Here is an 18,073-nt window from a genome sequence, read left to right on the forward strand (position 1 = left end):
AACCATTAGTCCATAGAGATTGTCATCAATTGCCAAAACCAAACATGGGGGCACCTCATGTTCTTTTAGCAGTCGATGAAGATGAGCGGTGGTGATGTTGACGTCGAACCGTACCTATATAGCCGAAACACAATAGGACACGGGAACCACAACCCAAAATCTCAAAGACCAAAACGTGTCAAAATCGACATAGGAGGTAGCGGTGAGCGGTGGTGGTGCTTGTGGAAAGCGTTGTGGGTATGAGGAAGTAAGCGTGGGCACCGGGGCAAAATTGGGCGAAACTATGCGGAAATGGTGTGGGGGATTGCAGTTGCTGCTACCAGGGGCCGGATGTCCGGGCCAGCTATCGGATGTCCGATGGATACGGGCGGATGTCCACGCTCCTGGATTGGGGACGAGCACGATGAACTCCACGGGAAAAAGGGCAACTCTGGGGCAAAATTCTGACGAATTGGTGGATGGAAATCGCGGGAGAGATGGGGAAAAGCTAGATCCACTCAATGCAAAGCAGATCCATGGATCAAATCCAACCAAACTTCATCAACACCAACAAATCAAAAAAAAATTGGGGGCTATTTTTGGTAGGGATTTTCGGATTTAGGACGAAAACAACAAAATCAAGCTAGAAAACACGGGGTAGGGGCTCCAAAAACGTGATCAACGTGACTCATGATACCAAGATGATGTAGGGCGAAACCCTAGGGGGCGATCTTTCATGTTTGGAGTGGATCCTATGGGGGAACACGAAGAACGCGCGGAAGAACACAAGGGAAATCAAGAGGGAAAACAAAACAAACACTCAACCGACACAAAATAGATCACACAAGTGCTAGATCATCGAGGCACAAAGTAACACGAGATCCATAGTCAACAAGGGACGATACAAAGGTAGCCGTTCTTCTCCGTGAGGAGGTCTTTATTGTCTTCTCTGGATGGAGGTCTTGAATCCGAATGGATCTTCTCCGAAGAGGTGCGGTCCCTCACGAGGAGTAGATCCGGTACGGATGAGCAATGCTTTATCTCAAATGATCTATCCCAATGCTAACCCTAAAACATAGGTGGGGATGGAGTATATATAGTCTAGGGGCGAAGAGGGGTACATGGGCCTCGGCCCTACACTGTTCGCAGATAGGGAAGGCCGGATGTCCGGGCGTCGGACCGGATGTCCGGTGGCTTGCAAGGGGCCGGATGTCCGGGCTGAGGGCCGGATGTCCGTGCTGGTGCAGATGGTCGTTCTTTCCTCTGTATGGGCGACGCCGGATGTCCGATCGGAGGGGCCGGATGTCCGGTCGGAGGGGTCGGATGTCCGGTGCTTTTGGCCGGATTTCTGGTGGGGGCGGATGTTCGGGCTGGACGCCGGATGTCCGGTCCGTGTAGCTTCTTCTGCCGAATCCTAGCCGTGTAGATCTCCAGGGGCCGGATGTCCGGGGTCCTGGCCGGATGTCTGGTGCCTGGAGGTTGTTCTTGCCTTCTTCCGTTGGTCCTCTTCTTCCGTGGACTTGGGGTCTTGACCATCTTCATGTGCATCCTCGGGAGGGTCCTCTTGGTACCTAAGCATGCACAACATTCCGGATTGAGGTAGTAGCCATGTCTCAAGAGGATCCTGTGATATATCACTAAGGAGAGAAGTCACCTCGATCTCAAGAGCTCTAGATCGTGCTCTAGTCATGGTCCTCTTGATGCTTGGTGAGACGATGGAACGTCCATGGGGATGAACGAAGGATGCTCTGCATCACAAACTCTAAACCTTCAAAGGAAATTCTGTTTTGTATGCTCGAACAGCTCATGTATCAACTAGGGATGTATATATCTTCCATGCTAGGCGGGTTATTCTCAAGAGGAGTGCACTCCGCTCCTCACTCATGAGAAAATGGCTGGTCACTGGGATACCCAATCCCATGCTCAAATCAAATCAAAATAATTGCAAACAAAACTCCCCCAGGATTGTTGTTAGTTGGAGGCACCTGTTGTTTCGGGCAAGCCATGGATTGATGATTGTTGGTGGTGGGGGAGTATAGACTTTACCATTATGTTTGGGAACCGCCTATAATGTGTGTAGCATGGAAGATATCGAGATCTCTTGGTTGTTATGTTGACAATGAAAGTATGCCGCTCAAAATATTATTTATCTCTATTTCAAAATCGAGCTCTAGCACCTCTACAAATCCCTGCTTCCCTCTGCGAAGGTCCTATCTATTTAATTTTATGTTGAGTCATCATCCTCTTATTAAAAAGCACCAGTTGGAGAGCACCGTTGTCATTTGAATCCATTACTATTAATTTATATTGAGTATGACTATGACTGGATCTCTTTTACCATGAATTACAACGTCTAGTTAGTCCTCGATCTTCAGGGGTGATCTGCATTTATGATTTGCGGTCTCATAAAGGGCTAGCGAGATACCATCTTGTTATATCATATTATGATTGTTTTGAGAAAGTGTTGTCATCGGAGATTTATTATTATTGCTCGCTAGTTGATTATGTCATTGATATGAGTAAACATGAGACCTAAATGTTATTGTGAATGTGGTTAGTTCATAATCTTTGCTGAAAACTTGAATGCTGGCTTTACATATTTGCAACAATAAGAGCAAACCGAGTTTGTAGAAGTTTTTCTTTATCACTTTCAGTTTTTCAACTGAATTTCTTGAGGACAAGCAAAGGTTTAAGCTTCGGGGAGTTGATACGTCTCCATCGTATCTACTTTTCCGAACACTTTTGCCCTTGTTTTGGACTCTAACTTGCATGATTTGAATGGAACTAACTCAGACTGACGCTGTTTTCAGCACAATTGCCATGGTGTTATTTTTGTGCAGAAATAAAAGTTCTCGAAATGACCTGAAACTTCACGGAGAATATTTTTGGAATTAATAAAAAATATTGGCGAAAGAATCAAGACCAGGGGGCCCACACCCTGTCCACGAGGGTGGCGGACGTGCCCTACCCCCGGGCGCGCCCCCTGTCTCGTGGGCCCCCTGAGGCTCCACCGACCTCAAACCCAACTCTATATATTCACGTTCGGGGAGAAAAAAATAAGAGGGAAGGATTCATCGTGTTTTACGATACGGAGCCACCGCCAAGCCTTAATCTCCCTCGGGAGGGCTAATCTAGAGTCCGTTTGGGGCTTCGGAGAGGGGAATCCGTCGCCATCGTCATCATCAACCATCTTCCATCACCAATTTCATGATGCTCGCTGCCGTGCGTGAGTAATTCCATCATAGGCTTGCTGGACAGTGATGGGTTGGATGAGATTTACCATGTAATCGAGTTAGTTTTGTTAGGATTTGATCCCTAGTATCCATTATGTTCTAAGATTGATGTTGCTATGACTTTGCTATGCTTAATGCTTGTCACTAGGGCCCGAGTGCCATGATTTCAGATCTGAACCTATTATGTTTTCATGAATATATGCGAGTTCTTGATCCTATCTTGCAAGTCAATAGTCACCTACTATGTGTTATGATCCGGCAACCTCGTAGTGACAATAATCGGGACCACTCCCGGTGATGAACGTAGTTTGAGGAGTTCATGTATTCACTAAGTGTTAATGCTTTGGTCCGGTACTCTATTAAAAGGAGGCCTTAATATCCCTTAGTTTCCAATAGGACCCCGCTGCCACGGGAGGGGTAGGACAAAAGATGTCATGCAAGTTCTTTTCCATAAGCACGTATGACTATATTCGAAATACATGCCTACATTACATTGATGAACTGGAGCTAGTTTTGTGTCACCCTATGTTATAACTATTGCATGAGGAATTGCATCCGACATAATTATCCATCACTGATCCAATGCCTACGAGCTTTTCACATATTGCTCTTTGCTTAGTTACTTTACCGTTGCCACTGTTACAATTACTACAAAACTGCTACTATTACTTTTGCCACTGTTACCGTTACTTCCATACTACTTTGCTACTAAATACTTTGCTGCAGATATTAAGTTATCCAGGTGTGGTTGAATTGACAACTCAACTGTGAATACTTGAGAATATTCTTTGGCTCCCCTTGTGTCGAAACAATAAATTTGGGTTGAATACTCTACCCTCGAAAACTGTTGCGATCCCCTATACTTGTGGGTTATCAATGGTTCACCATATGTGCATGCTACGGGAATCACAAACTTTAACACAAGTATCTTTCAAATTCACAACTACTCCACTAGCATGACTCTAATATCATCATCTTCATATCTCAAAACAATCATAAAGAATCAAACTTCTCATAGTATTCAATGCACTTCATATGAAAGTTTTTATTATATCCCTCTTGGATGCCCATCATATTAGGACTAGTTTTATAACCCAAGCAAATTACCATGCTGTTCTAAAATACTCTCAAAATAATATAAGTGAAGCATGAGAGTTCAACAATTTCTATAAAATAAAGCCACCGATGTGCTCTAAAAAGATATAAGTGAAGTACTAGAGCAATATTGCCTAGCTCAAAAGATATATTCATGTGTGTCTCTCCCAAAAGGTGTGTACAGCAAGGATGATTGTGTTAAACTAAAAAGAAAAGACTCAAATCATACAAGACGCTCCAAACAAAACCCATATCATGTGGTGAATACAAATATAGCCTCAAGTAAAGTTACCAATAGACGAAGACGAAAGAGGGGATGCCTTCCGGGGCATCCCCAAGCTTAGGCTTTTGGTTGTCCTAGAATATTATCTTGGGTTCCTTGTACATCCCAAAGCTTAGGCTCTTTCCACTCCTTATTCCATAGTCCATCAAATCCTTACCCAAAACTTGAAAACTTCACAACACAAAACTCAACAGAAAATCTCATGAGCTCCGTTAGTATAAGAAAATAAATCACCACTTTAACGTACTATTGCAAACTCATTCTTTATTTATATTGGTGTAATATCTACTGTATTCCAACTTTTCCATGGTTCATACCCCCGATACTACCCATAGATTCATCAAAATAAGCAAACAACACGCGAAAAACAAAATCTGTCAAAAACAGAACAATCTGTAGTAATCTGTAACTCTTAAATACTTCTGTAACTCCAAAACTCCATCCAAATCAGGAAAACCTGCGAATTTTTTGTACCAATCCATAGCAAAAAGAATCAGATCAAAAGCACATTTGTGTTAATTTTCAAAACTAATTTACTAAGCGCAAAAGTTTCTGATTTAAAGCAGGATCAACACAAATGTCATCGTAAGCTATCCTAAAGGTTAAACTTCGCACAAACACCAATTAAAACATAAAACCACATCTAACCAGAGGCTAGATGAATTATTTATTACTAAACAGGAACAAAAATAAAATTGTTTTGCATCCCAACAAGCACTATTGTTTAACGCCCTTAGCTAGGCATAAAAACACGAATAGATCTAGGTATTGCCATAATAATGATAGCGCAAATCTTGAAAACTCATCTCATACTCTCTATGTTCAGCATCAAGTTACCTTTGTGGCAAGAAAAAATAATCATAAGGGCTAAATTTAAGGGACATTTACATCTATGCCCTTAACTCGAACCCACTACACAGTTTTGCCCCTAATTTTTAGGTATGCTCAGTTTTGCCCCTCCGCCGTTAGTGTCACTTATAGAAATGCCCTTTTGCGACGTTACCGTCTGGTCAAAGAACTTTGACCGCCGAGAAAAAAATAGCAAAAAAATAAAAAAAATCTGAATTTTTGTGGGATCGAAGATAGTCATGTCCGCAAGGCGCGTGCAAATTTGTGTGCCGTTCGGACACCCTGAGAGCTCGTGGCAAAGGAAATCATAAATTTTGTACGCATGTGAACAATAAATTCAAAAAAGTAGAAAAAAAATTCAAAAAAATATGAAATTTTGGGGAACTGAAGATACTTAAGTGCACAAGATGTGTGCACATTTTTGTTGTGTTTGGACATCGTAGGAGCTCGCGGAGAAAAAAATAAAGTTTAGCTCCTACGAGCTCGTACGGGCTCATACGATGTCCAAACACAAAAAAAATGTGCACACATCTTGTGCACCTAAGTATCTTTAGTTCCCCAAAATTTCATATTTTTTTGAATTGTTTTTCTATTTTTTCGAATTTACTGTTCACATGCGTACAAAATTTATGATTTCCTTTGCCACGGGCTCTCAGGGTGTCCGAACGGCACACAAATTTGCACGCGCCTTGCGGACATGACTATCTTCGATCCCACAAAATTTCAGATTTTTTTGATTTTTTTTGCTATTTTTTTCTGGGTGGTCAAAGTCCTTTGACCGGACGGTAACGGCGTAAAAGGGCATTTCTATAAGTGACACTAACGGCGGAGGGGCAAAACTGAGCATACCTAAAAATTAGGGGCAAAACTGAGTAGTGGGTTCGAGTTAGGAGCAGAACTGGAATTGGCCCTAAATTTAATGGGACAAAAATCCCCAATATCAAGCTCGGGAGGAATTGGTTCCTCCTTTGGCCCTTCATATTGTACAACCAACTCATCACTATGCGCATTCTTTTGACAAAAAGTCATGAGCTTTTGTTCAAGAGAGAAACCCAACCCATTGTTCTAAATAGCAAAATCATCATTAAGTTCGGAAATCCTATCAACTAGAACATCAGTAGGAACCCTCTTTCTTAAATTTTCATTTAAGCAACATGCTAAGGATCGTAAACGCATTATGTCTTCTTGGTTAAAGAGAATTGCTTCTGTGGGAGGACGTCCAGCATCCACCCTATAATGGGCAAAATTTTCATTAGCCTATTTTATTATAAATCTGAAGTCATGTGCTAAAAAGATGGTAGCTGCGCGCTTAAGGAAGAATGCTCGATATTGGAAAACTCTAGAAAAATTCTTTGTATGGAAGGATGCATGTGAATAAATTGTCTTTCAAGTTCAACTACGAGCAAAGATATAGCGGCCGCAAGACTACTAGTTTTATGGAGAATAGACCCATCCATAGTGGGTAAAGCACCATCACAAGTAAAGAAATCTTGAATAACCCCTTTTCCAATAATATTACCACTACCAATGCAGAACTTTTTAGTGTGCAAAATAGTAGGTTCTTCATGAAGATTAGTATTATCAAAAGCATCAAAGTTCCCCCCGTCGTTACTACTATCCTTCTCAAGAATAACCTCCCCAATTTCAAACATGATGGCAACAAACCAATCTAACAAAAGAGCACACAAGAAGCAAACGAAACAGACGAACGGAAGAGGGGCGAAGAAAAGGCAAAGGTTTTCAAAAATCGTTTTAGAAGTGGGGGAGAGGAAAACGAGAGGCGAATAGCGAATAATGTAATGCAAGAGAGAAGAGTTTATGATGGGTACTTGGTATGGCTTGACTTGACGTAAATCTCCCCGGCAACAGCGCCATAAATCCTTCCTGCTACCTCTTGAGCTTGCGTTGGTTTTTCCCTTGGAGAGGAAAGGGTGATGCAGCAAAGTAGGGTAAGTATTTCCCTCAGTTTGAGAACCAAGGTATCAATCCAGTAGGAGACAATGCACAAGTCACCGGATACCTACACAAACAATCAACAACTTGCACCCAACGCGATAAAGGGGTTGTCAATCCCTTCATGGTTACTTGCAAAAGTGGGATCTGATAGAGATAGATAAACGGTAAAGTAAATATTTTTGGTATTTTTGGTTTATAGATTGGAAAGTAAAGATTGCAAAATAGTAGATCGGAAACTAGTATGACGTAAAAGAGATCCAATATATAATGGAAAAAAAACCTGGGGGCCATAGGTTTCACTAGTGGCTTCTCTCAAGATAGAAAATATTACGGTGGGTGAACAAATTACTACCGAGCAATTGATAGAAGAGCGCATAATTATGATGATATCTAAGGCAATGATAATGAACATACGCATCACGTCCGTGTCAAGTAGACCGAAACGATTCTGCATCTACTACTATTACTCCACATATCGACCGACTCCTGCCTGCATCTAGAGTATTAAGTTCGTAAAGAATAGAGTAATGCATTAAGTAAGATGACATGATGTAGAGGAATTAACTCAAGCAATATGATGAAAACCCATCTTTTTATCCTCGATGGTAACAATGCAATACGTGCCTTGCTGCCCCTCCTGTCACTGGGAAAGGACACCACAAGATTGAACCCAAAGCTAAGCACTTCTCCCATTGCAAGAAAGATCAATCTAGTAGGCCAAACTAAAACGATAATTCGAAGAGACTTGCAAAGATATCAAATCATGCATATAAGAATTCAGAGAAGAACCAAATAATATTCATAGATAATCTGATCATAAATCCACAATTCATTGGATCTCGGCAAACACAACGCAAAAGAATATTACATCGAATAGATCTCCAAGAACATCGAGGAGAACATGGTATTGAGAATCAAAGAGAGAGAAGAAGCCATCTAGCTACTAGCTATGGACTCATAGGTCTGTGGTAACTACTCACGCTTCATCGGAGACGCAATGGTGTTGATGTAGAAGCCCTTCGTGATCGAATCCCCCTTCGGCAGGACGCCAGAAAATGTCCCTAGATGGGACCTCACAGGTACAGAAGGTTGCGGCGGTGGAAAAGTGGTTTTGTGGCTCCCCTGGATGTTTTCAGGGTATAAGATTATTTATAGTAGAAGGAGCTAAGTCAGGAAACCCATGAGGGGGCCACAAGGTAGGGGGCACGCCCTACCCCCCTGGGCGCACCCTCCTGCCTCGTGGTCGCCTCGTTGCGTCTCTGACTTCAGCGCAAGTCTTCTAGTTTCCTTCTGGTCCAAGAAAGATCATCGCGAAAGTTTCATTCCGTTTGGACTCCATTTGGTATTCCTTTTCTACGAAACACTAAAATAGGAAAAAAAAAACATAAACTGGCACTGGGCTCTCGGTTAATAGGTTAGTCCCAAAAATAATATAAAATAGCATATTAATGCATATAAACCATCCAAAACGGATATTATAATAGCATGGAACAATAAAAAATTATAGATACGTTGGAGACGTATCAGCGAGCGTGCTCCAAACCACCAAACACTACTGGAATTAGGATCTTTGCCGTCAGCCAGCTCTTTGTCATCCGCTAGCTGACAACAAAGAAGGTCTTTGCCATCAGCTTACAGAAAACTGACGGCAAAGAAAGAGCTGACGGCAAAGATCATGTTTGCCGTCAGCCAGCTCTTTGCCGTCTGCTAGCAAACGGCATAGAAGCTTTGCCGTCTGCTAGCAGATGGCAAAGAGGGAGGGTGGCCCACTAGCGAGAACCACCCAAGGCTGCCCACCGCCCAGGTGGCCCGCTGCCCCCCGCCGCCTCTCTATCAAGCTGCCCCCCGCCCCCCGGCACCGCCCCCTGGTTAGGTTCTTCCCTCTTTTTTCTTTCTTTTATTTTCTTGTTGTTTTCTGATTTAGGTTGATTTACATTAGTTGATTTAGGTTGTACTGTTAGTAATTTAGGTTAGTTTCTTTTTTTAGGTTAGTATATTTTTGGTTAGTAGATTGTAGGTTAGTTTTTTTATATTTAGTTAGTAGATTTTAGGTTAGTCATATTTTATGTTATTAGTACATTTTGTGAGATGAAAAAAAAAAGAAAAGAAGAAAAGGTAGAAGTGGAGATGAATAAGGAAATTAAGGAAAATGAAGAAGAAAAAGAAGAGCATAGGAAGAAGGAAAAGAAGGAAGAAGAAGAAAAAGAAGGAGAGGAAAAAGGAAAATAAAAAAGAAGAAGAAGAAGAAGAAGAAGAAGAAGAAGAAGAAAGAAGACGATGAAAAAAAGAAGTAGAAGTAGAAGATGAAGATGAAAAAAAGAAGTAGGACAAGTAGCAAAAAAGGGTCGCCAACGGAAAAGAGGGTTGTCGAGTGGTCGAGGGGTCGGGGATCGAGGGGAAAAGGAGTCGAGGGTCTAAGGGTCGAGGATCGAGGTGTCGAGGGGTCAAGGGTCGAAGGGTCGAGGATCGAGGGGAAAAGGAGTCGAGGGTCTAGGGGTCAAGGATCGAGGTGTCGAGGGTCGAGGGCAAAAGGGGTCGAGGATCGAGTGGAAAATGAGTCAAGGGTCTAGGTGTCGAGGATCAAGGTGTTGAGGAGTCGAGGGGAAAAGGGGAAAAGGGGTTGAGGGGTTGAGGTTCGACGAGGGTTCAAGGATTTGCCATCCCGACCCTGACACCCCGACCCCCTGACCCTGACATGACACCCCGACCCCGCTTCGACACCCTGACACCGCGACCCCGACATAGTGCTACCTCTTGAGCTTGCGTTGGTTTTCCCTTGAAGAGGAAAGGGTGATGCAGTAAAGTAGCATAAGTATTTCCCTCAGTTTTGAGAACCAAGGTATCAATCCAACACACAAGTCACCGAATACCTGCACAAACAATCAAGAACTTGCAACCAACGTGATAAAGGGGTTGTCAATCCCTTCAGGATCACTCGCAAAAGTGAGATCTGATAGAGATAATAAAGTAAATATTTTTGGTACTTTTGATGTATAGATTGGAAAGTAAAGATTCCAAAATAATAGATAGGAAACTAGTAAGATATAAACAAGATTCAATAATATGGAAAAGAGACCTGGGGGCCATAGGTTTCACTAGTGGCTTCTCTCGAGGTAGCATGTATTACCGTGGGTGAACAAATTACCGCCGAGCAATTGATAGAAAAGTGCATAATTATGATGACATCTAAGGCAATGATCATGAACATAGGCATCACATCCGTGTCAAGTAGACCGACTCCTGCCTGCATCTATTACTATTACTCCACACATTGACCGCTATCCAACATGCATCTAGAGTATTAAGTTCATAAAGAATGGAGTAACAGATTAAGCAAGATGACATGATGTAGAGGAATTAACTCAAGCAATATGATGAAAACCCCATCTTTTTATCCTCGATGGCAACAATACAATACGTGCCTTGCTGCCCCTATCGTCACTGGGAAAGGACACCACAAGATTGAACCCAAAGCTAAGCACTTCTCTCATGGCAAGAAAGATCAATCTAGTAGGCTAAACTAAACCAATAATTTGAAGAGACTTGCAAAGATATCAAATCATGCATATAAGAATTCAGAGAAGAACCAAATAATATTCATAGATAATCTTGATCATAAATCCACAATTCATCAGATCTCGGCAAACACACGCAAAAGATTTTTACATCGAATAGATCTCCAAGAACATCAAGGAGAACTTTTTAATGAGAATTAAATAGAGAGAAGAGGCCATCTAGCTAATAACTATGGACCCGAAGGTCTATGCTAAACTACTCACGCTTCATCGGAGAGGTAATGGTGTTGATGTAGAAGCCCTCCGTGATCGAATCCCCCTCCGGCAGGATGCTCGAAAAGGCCCCAAGATGGGATCTCACGGGTACAGAAGATTGCGGCAGTGGAAAAGTAGTTTCGTGGCTCCCACTGATGTTTTAAGGGTATAAGATTATATATATAGGCGCAAGACCTAGGTTGGTGGAGCTACGAGGGGCCCATGAGGGTGGGGGCGCGCCCTCCTGCCTTGTGGCCTTCGTGTTATGTCTCCGACTTCATCTCTAAGTCTTCTAGTTTGCTTTCGGTCCAAGAAAGATCATCGTGAAGGTTTCATTCTATTTGGACTCCGTTTGGTATTCCTATTCTGCAAAACTCTAAAATAGGCAAAAAAACAAAAACTAGCACTGGGCCTTCGGTTAATAGGTTAGTCCCAAAAATAATATAAAAGAACATATTAAAGCCCACTAAACATCCAAAATAGATAATATAATAGAATGGAACAATAAAAAATTATAGATACGTTGGAGACGTATCACACAGCACCCCGACACGGCACCCGCGACACCGACACAGCACCCCGACACGACACCACCGACCCACGACATGACACCCCGAGACCCCGACACGGCACCCCCGACTCTGACATAGCACTCCGCCCCCGACACGGCACCCCCAAGACCCCGACACGGCACCCCCGACCCCGACACAGCACCCCGACCCCGACACGACACCCTGACCCCTGACACCTCCTGAAAAAGGTTCTCTTCGGCCTTCCAGAGGCCGATGGGGTCATATATTTGTGAATTATGAGTTAGATCAGGTATTCAACTATTATTATGTACATACATATATTATTAATTAGTTCATGTTATTAGGTATTCATTTTTTTATAATGTTCATGATGATGATACACACTTAATTTTTTTATTATGTTTATGTTGTACTAATTTCGTTTACTCTTTGTCATTGCAGGTGTTGACAGATGGTGGGCACGGGTCGAGAGCGCTCTGAGCCTCCTTCATTGGCGCGTGCTGGTAGGGGTGCCATTATTCCACCCCAGCACCTTCGGAGAGTGCTGGTAGACAAGTATGAAGACACCAGAGGGTGCTTCTTCTTCGGCCGGGAGATGTCGGGGGAAGACGAAGAGGGGTACTAGAGGTGGACATGGCAGCGGGAGAGGGAGGAAGGTTGCCGCGCCTTCCTCGCCGCTACCCCCAGCTGATTCTTCGAACCACCGGAGTGCTCCATATCAGGTGGACCCGTCTGACTTGGACCCATCTCGGACTCCGGTCCACGAGCCTCGAGACGACGAGCCTCGGGTCGCCGAGCCTTTTTCCGATGAGACTCGGGTCTCACAGTCTTCGTCCTAGGAGATTAGGGTCCGAGAGTCTTCGTCCCACGTGACTCCGGAGGCTAGTGGCCATGCTGATGGTGGCGAGGACACCTTTTCTGACGATAGCTATAGCGAGGGAGAGATGGTTGAGGGGGGCAAGAAGGCCTACCAGCGTCGCGGTACAAAGCTCCCATCCGTACCGCCAACCCACGATCAGAGGTGGTTGATTGAGCCTAACGGGGAGAAGTAAGTGCATTTACTCTTTTTTATCCTTTTGCCTTCATGTTTCTTCAAATGAATATCTAATGTGTTGGCCTTGTCATACTGCAGGGGTTGGAAACACGCCCCTGTTTTCCGCAGGCCCAACCAGGTCCTTGGTGTGATTTGCCGGCACCACTTCCTGGGGTGGGTCATGTTGCCTGGTGAGGGTGAGGTTCCACAGCTAGCACTAAGCTGGGATATGTACATGGCTGCCCCGACCCCGCCGAAGGAGAGGGTCGACGGTGTCTTGTGCGAGACGGTGGCCGACATTGTGATCCGACGATTTTGGGTAATTTCTCCTTACAGAATTAAAAATCAACAGTACCTAGTGATTCTACTAATCAGTGTTGTCTTGTTTGATTGTAGACCTTCTACAGGTGTCTTGAGGAACATGAGGTGGACGCGACTATGGTTCTCGAAGCAGAGTGCAAGCGCCTACTTCAGAACTTACAGCACGAGGCTCGGGTGCAGGCTGTTCGAGACTACTACGCCTCGACTAACATTAAGAGGTCCAAGAAGAAGTGTCGCTCCAAGTATCTAAGTAATGAGAAGTACATGAAGGTAATTATCTATTCTTAAGTCCTAGTACTTAGTTTCCTTGATTTTATTCATAGGCGTAGCGCTGAAATTTCTCTTTGTCTAACTTAGGTGCCCCCGAGATGGTGTGCAGATAGGATGGACTGTTGGGAGGCGTTGGTGGATGAGTGGTGCTCTCCATAATGGCTAGCCATCCACAACAAGGCCAGGGATAAGTGTTCCCAAATGCAAGGTGTGCCACACCATCGAGGGATCTCCAACATGTTTGAGTACGGGGATCACTGGGTATGTTGTTTGCTTCGCGACTGATGAAATTTCATTCTTCATGCTAGCTTGAGCCTTTAACTAATATTTTGTTCCTCTCTTTTAGCGCGACACAAGAAGAAGGACGTGCCACCGTTGTACGACCTCTATGTCGTGGCCCATAGTGCCCCGTACAAGAAGGCCAAGGCATTCTCCGAGGATGACCTCGGTCATCCAGAGAGCTTCACAAACATCTCCTCCCACAACAAGCTCGTGAGGTACAGAGACTTTGGGAAGGTGACAAAAGGTGAGGACTTCAACCCGAGCCAGAGTCCTTTTGATCCAGAGCTTGTGATGCTATCTCGTGACGAGAGAAAACATGGCTCGGTAGCCATTGGGGATGGACTGATACATTGTCCTAGAACTCTCCCGGAGATCAAGAAGCGCCAGACGAGGTCTCTTCCTGAGATAAGGCCTCGTCCACGGCCAATGAAGCTCGCCATCGAGGCTAGGGCCTAGGAGCTTCTGGCCTAGGCAAATAGGAAGGCGGCACAGAGGGACATGGAGTTGGAGGAGAGGACGACTAGTCTGTTGGAGGCGAAGAGGAACCGGAACGACGCGTCTCACTGGGCCCTATACAAGCTCCTCGTGGTAAGTTTCTCCTGCATATTAGCCAAATCATGCACGTAATGTTTGTTTCATTACTAACTAATATGACTGGTTCGTGAAAACAAAATGTGCAGTCCGTGTGCGAGAAAAACGGTCAGACCCCTTCACCGATGCCCCAGATTGGTATAGCGGACACGGTGAGTTTCATTTGAATGGTCATTAGTTACTAGTATTCACATTATAGTTGCATCATGCTAACGAGACATTGCAAATGATCTCTGGTGCAGCATGCCTCCCGACAAGCATCGATCGATCCTTCTCCATCTCGTACTCGCGCAACTCCGACCGGTCCTTCTCCGTCTGGCACTGGCGCAAACCCGACCCGTCCTTCACCTCCGTGATGATGGTAAATTTTCCAAGTGTTTTGCTTAACAAATGCATACTTAGCTTAAGAAATGACCTACTTAGCTCTAAAATGACCTATACTTAGCTTATTTTCCTCGAAAATGACATAATAACCTTACTTAGCTCCAAAATGACATATTTTACCTAGGATAGCTATAAAATGACCTATACTTAGCATTTTTTCATCCAAAATGACTTGATATGCCTAGTTAACTAAAAAATGGCATAACTACCTAGGATAGCTCAATAATGATCTATGCTTAGCTTAGCTAGTTCATTTATGACATAATTAGCTCACTTAGGTAAAAAAATGGCATAATAACCTAGGTTTAGCTCCAAAGTGACCTATACTTAGCTTATTTTCCTCAAAAATGGCATAATAACCTTACTTAGCTCCAAACTGACATACTTTACCTAGGATAGCTATAAAATGACCTATACTTAGCATTTTTTTCCTCCAAAATGACAAAATAACCTTAACTACCTCCAAAATGACCGATTTTAACTAGGATAGTTCTAAAATGACCTGCACTTTCCATTTTGTCCTAAAAAATTAATAAATATGCTTAGTAAGCTAAACAATGGCATAACTACCTAGGTTAGCTCAAAAATGACCTATACTTAGCTTCTTCAGTTCATTTATGACATACTTAGCATACTTAGGTAAAAAGTGGCATGATAACCTTGGTTTAGCTCCAAAATCACATAGACTTAGCTTATTTTCCTCCAAAATGACAAAATAACCTTACTAAGCTCCAAAATGACCTATTTACCTAGCTTAGCTCTAAAATGACCTACACTTAGCATTTTTACATAGCTTAGCTAAAAAATGGCATTTTACCTACCTTCATTAGAAGAAGAAGAAGATAAAGAAGAGGAGAGAAGAAAAAGAAAGAGAAGAAAAATTCTTTTTCTTCTTCTTCTTCTTCTTCTTCTTCTAGCTAGTCTTCTTCTTCTTCTAACTCTGTTCTTTCCCAATTTGCAGATTTGCTTTAGATGAGGAAGCTCGCGTTCATGGAGTCTACTCTTCTCCTTGTGCTTCCTTTTGTTTTAATTTTGTAGGATGAACTTTGTTGTTGGAAACTTGTTGTTGGATATGTGTTGGAAACTTGTTGTTGGATATGTTGTTGGAAACTTGTTGTTGGATATGTTGTTGGAAACTTGTTGTTGTTGGATACGTGTTGGTATGCTTGTGTATATCTCTTCAAATGTGTGTGTATATATATATATATCTGAAATTATGTGAAATTGAATGAATTGAAGAAGAAAAAAAGAAAAAATAGGGGCTACAAAGGCTCTTTGCCGTCTGCTGGCAGACAGCAAAGAGCTTTGCCATCAGCCAGCAGACGGCAAAGCTGCCATGTGGCAGCTACCTGTGCAACCTGGGGGCATTGGGCTGGTCTATGCGGTTGCTTTGTCGTCTGCTGGCAGAAGACAACGACCTTTGCATATTTGTCATTTGCCAGCAGACGGCAGAGCACGCCGTTAACCCCTTAACAGACCTAAGCTGCCACGTGTGCCGTCCAGGACCTTTGCCGTCTGCTCACAGACGGCAAAGGACTTTCCATCTTTGACGTCTGCCAGCAGACAACAAAGAGCCGTTTACCATAGTTTGTTCTGCCGAATGTGTCATTTTGGAGCTAGGCATGCCTTTGCCGTCAGCCATGGCCGACGGCAAAGATCCTGATTCCTGTAAAGTAATGTTTCTGGCCTTCCCCGGGATGAATTTGACGGGCATACTATCCAGGAGTAGCTAAAAAGTCGACGACCTTGAGTTGGTCAGTGAGACAAAGGAAGCACCAAGTATTTTCTGGAGAAGTTGGAGTGTGTCGTAGGAGTATTTGGAAGACCTCATTGAGGTTCATACATGAGCATCTGATCGGATCCACCAAGTTCTTTTGGTAGTAACCAACCTCGTAACACTCCCAAATTCACTAAGGATGGGGAACAATAGATCAATGTCATATTTGAGCGACACCATAAAATTGTTGCATCATTGGCTTATAGTGAGGTACGGATGCGTGGACCTCGTCCTAGCAAGTATTGAATGTCCACATTTTGTATAGAAAGCCTAAGGATGTGCTATAGCGGGTCAATGGCAAGATTGAACATGAGAGGCGACATCAGGTCTCCCAAGTGCGGCCCTCGTTCATATTTGATTGGCTGCACCGGTACCCCATTGAGGATAACTGTAGGCGAGGATGTACTAGGGAGAGTAGAAAACTAGTCACAAAACCACAGGGGGGGGAGTTGAAGAAGATCAAGCAAGTATTCCTAACTCCGAGCCAGGCATAATATAAGAACATTGAAGTTTTGTACGTAAAGAAAATTGCGATGAATACTTCCAGTTTTGATGAAGGATTTCAGGGTCTTTAGGTGGGGTCTTTAGTTGGGGAATTTTACGATGATTTTCGTTACTTACCCTTTAACTACCTTTGAACATGAATTAAAGAAACCTTCGATGAAATCATCTGAATCAGGCATCATATTCCCATGTGTGATTTTATGGATTCTCACATCTCCTCCTCACTATAAAGCTTGTCGGGGCTACTAATAGTGCATGTGTTGAATTGCCTGGTCTACCAGTTGAAATCTTCAATTCATTGCACCCCTTACCAATAGTAGAAACAAAACAACAGTGAAAAGTGTGCTCCTTGTCCTTGTCCCTAGTTATCCACCCAGAGCTTAGCAAATATGATGTATGAACTATGAGAAATCACCTTCCGATGAAATTACTTCATATTGATGTGTCACCTTCCTTAAGATTTAACATTCTTGCACACTTCTTTTCTATATCTCTCCAACACCACCAAACTAATTACATGCCTCTTCAACCATCTTCTAGTGTCATCCTCCTTGTTAGATAGTGGTCTCGTGTCAAGAGCCTCGTGGAATCAGACCGTGTCTATGGTATGGTAGTGTGGATAGACCTGATACAATTTTAACTCAAATTTTTAGGTTGTAGTTTTTCTACTACACTAATGAGCTTGCTTAAGGATGCAAACAAGCAAGTCTACAACAAGGTAATGAATGGAAGCAAGACATTGCATCAAATTTATCAGTGTTTCATACATACATTGTTGTCGAAGGATGACCCATTTGTTTGGAGGGGGGAACGACAGCGGATTGAGATGGTGGGGTGAAGAATAGGGGATTTACCCAGGTTCGAGCCCTCTGGGTGGAGGTACGAACCTACTCCTGCCTCTGGTGTTGTATTGTGTGGGACTCATTAGAGATCTATAAGATCACTCGGGAGCTATGTTTTGGGGGCTAAAACTCTCTCGGCCTAGCGGCGTAGGGACCTCTCTTGTGGTAGGTGGGGATTATCCCATGGGTTTGCCCCTCAATGTACCTTATATACTTGGTAGAGTGAGGGTTACAAGGTTCCACCCACGGGCTCCCTGCCCGACCCACTCTTTGTAGGGAAGTCATGTCTCAGTCTTCCTCCTCTCGTCGAACGGGTTGACCCCAGCCTTCGGTGCTGGTCTAGATGAAGGTTGGCCTTCTCCATCCCCTCG

Source organism: Triticum aestivum, chromosome 1B, assembly GCF_018294505.1.
Source record: "Triticum aestivum cultivar Chinese Spring chromosome 1B, IWGSC CS RefSeq v2.1, whole genome shotgun sequence".
Classification (NCBI taxonomy): Eukaryota; Viridiplantae; Streptophyta; class Magnoliopsida; order Poales; family Poaceae; genus Triticum; species Triticum aestivum.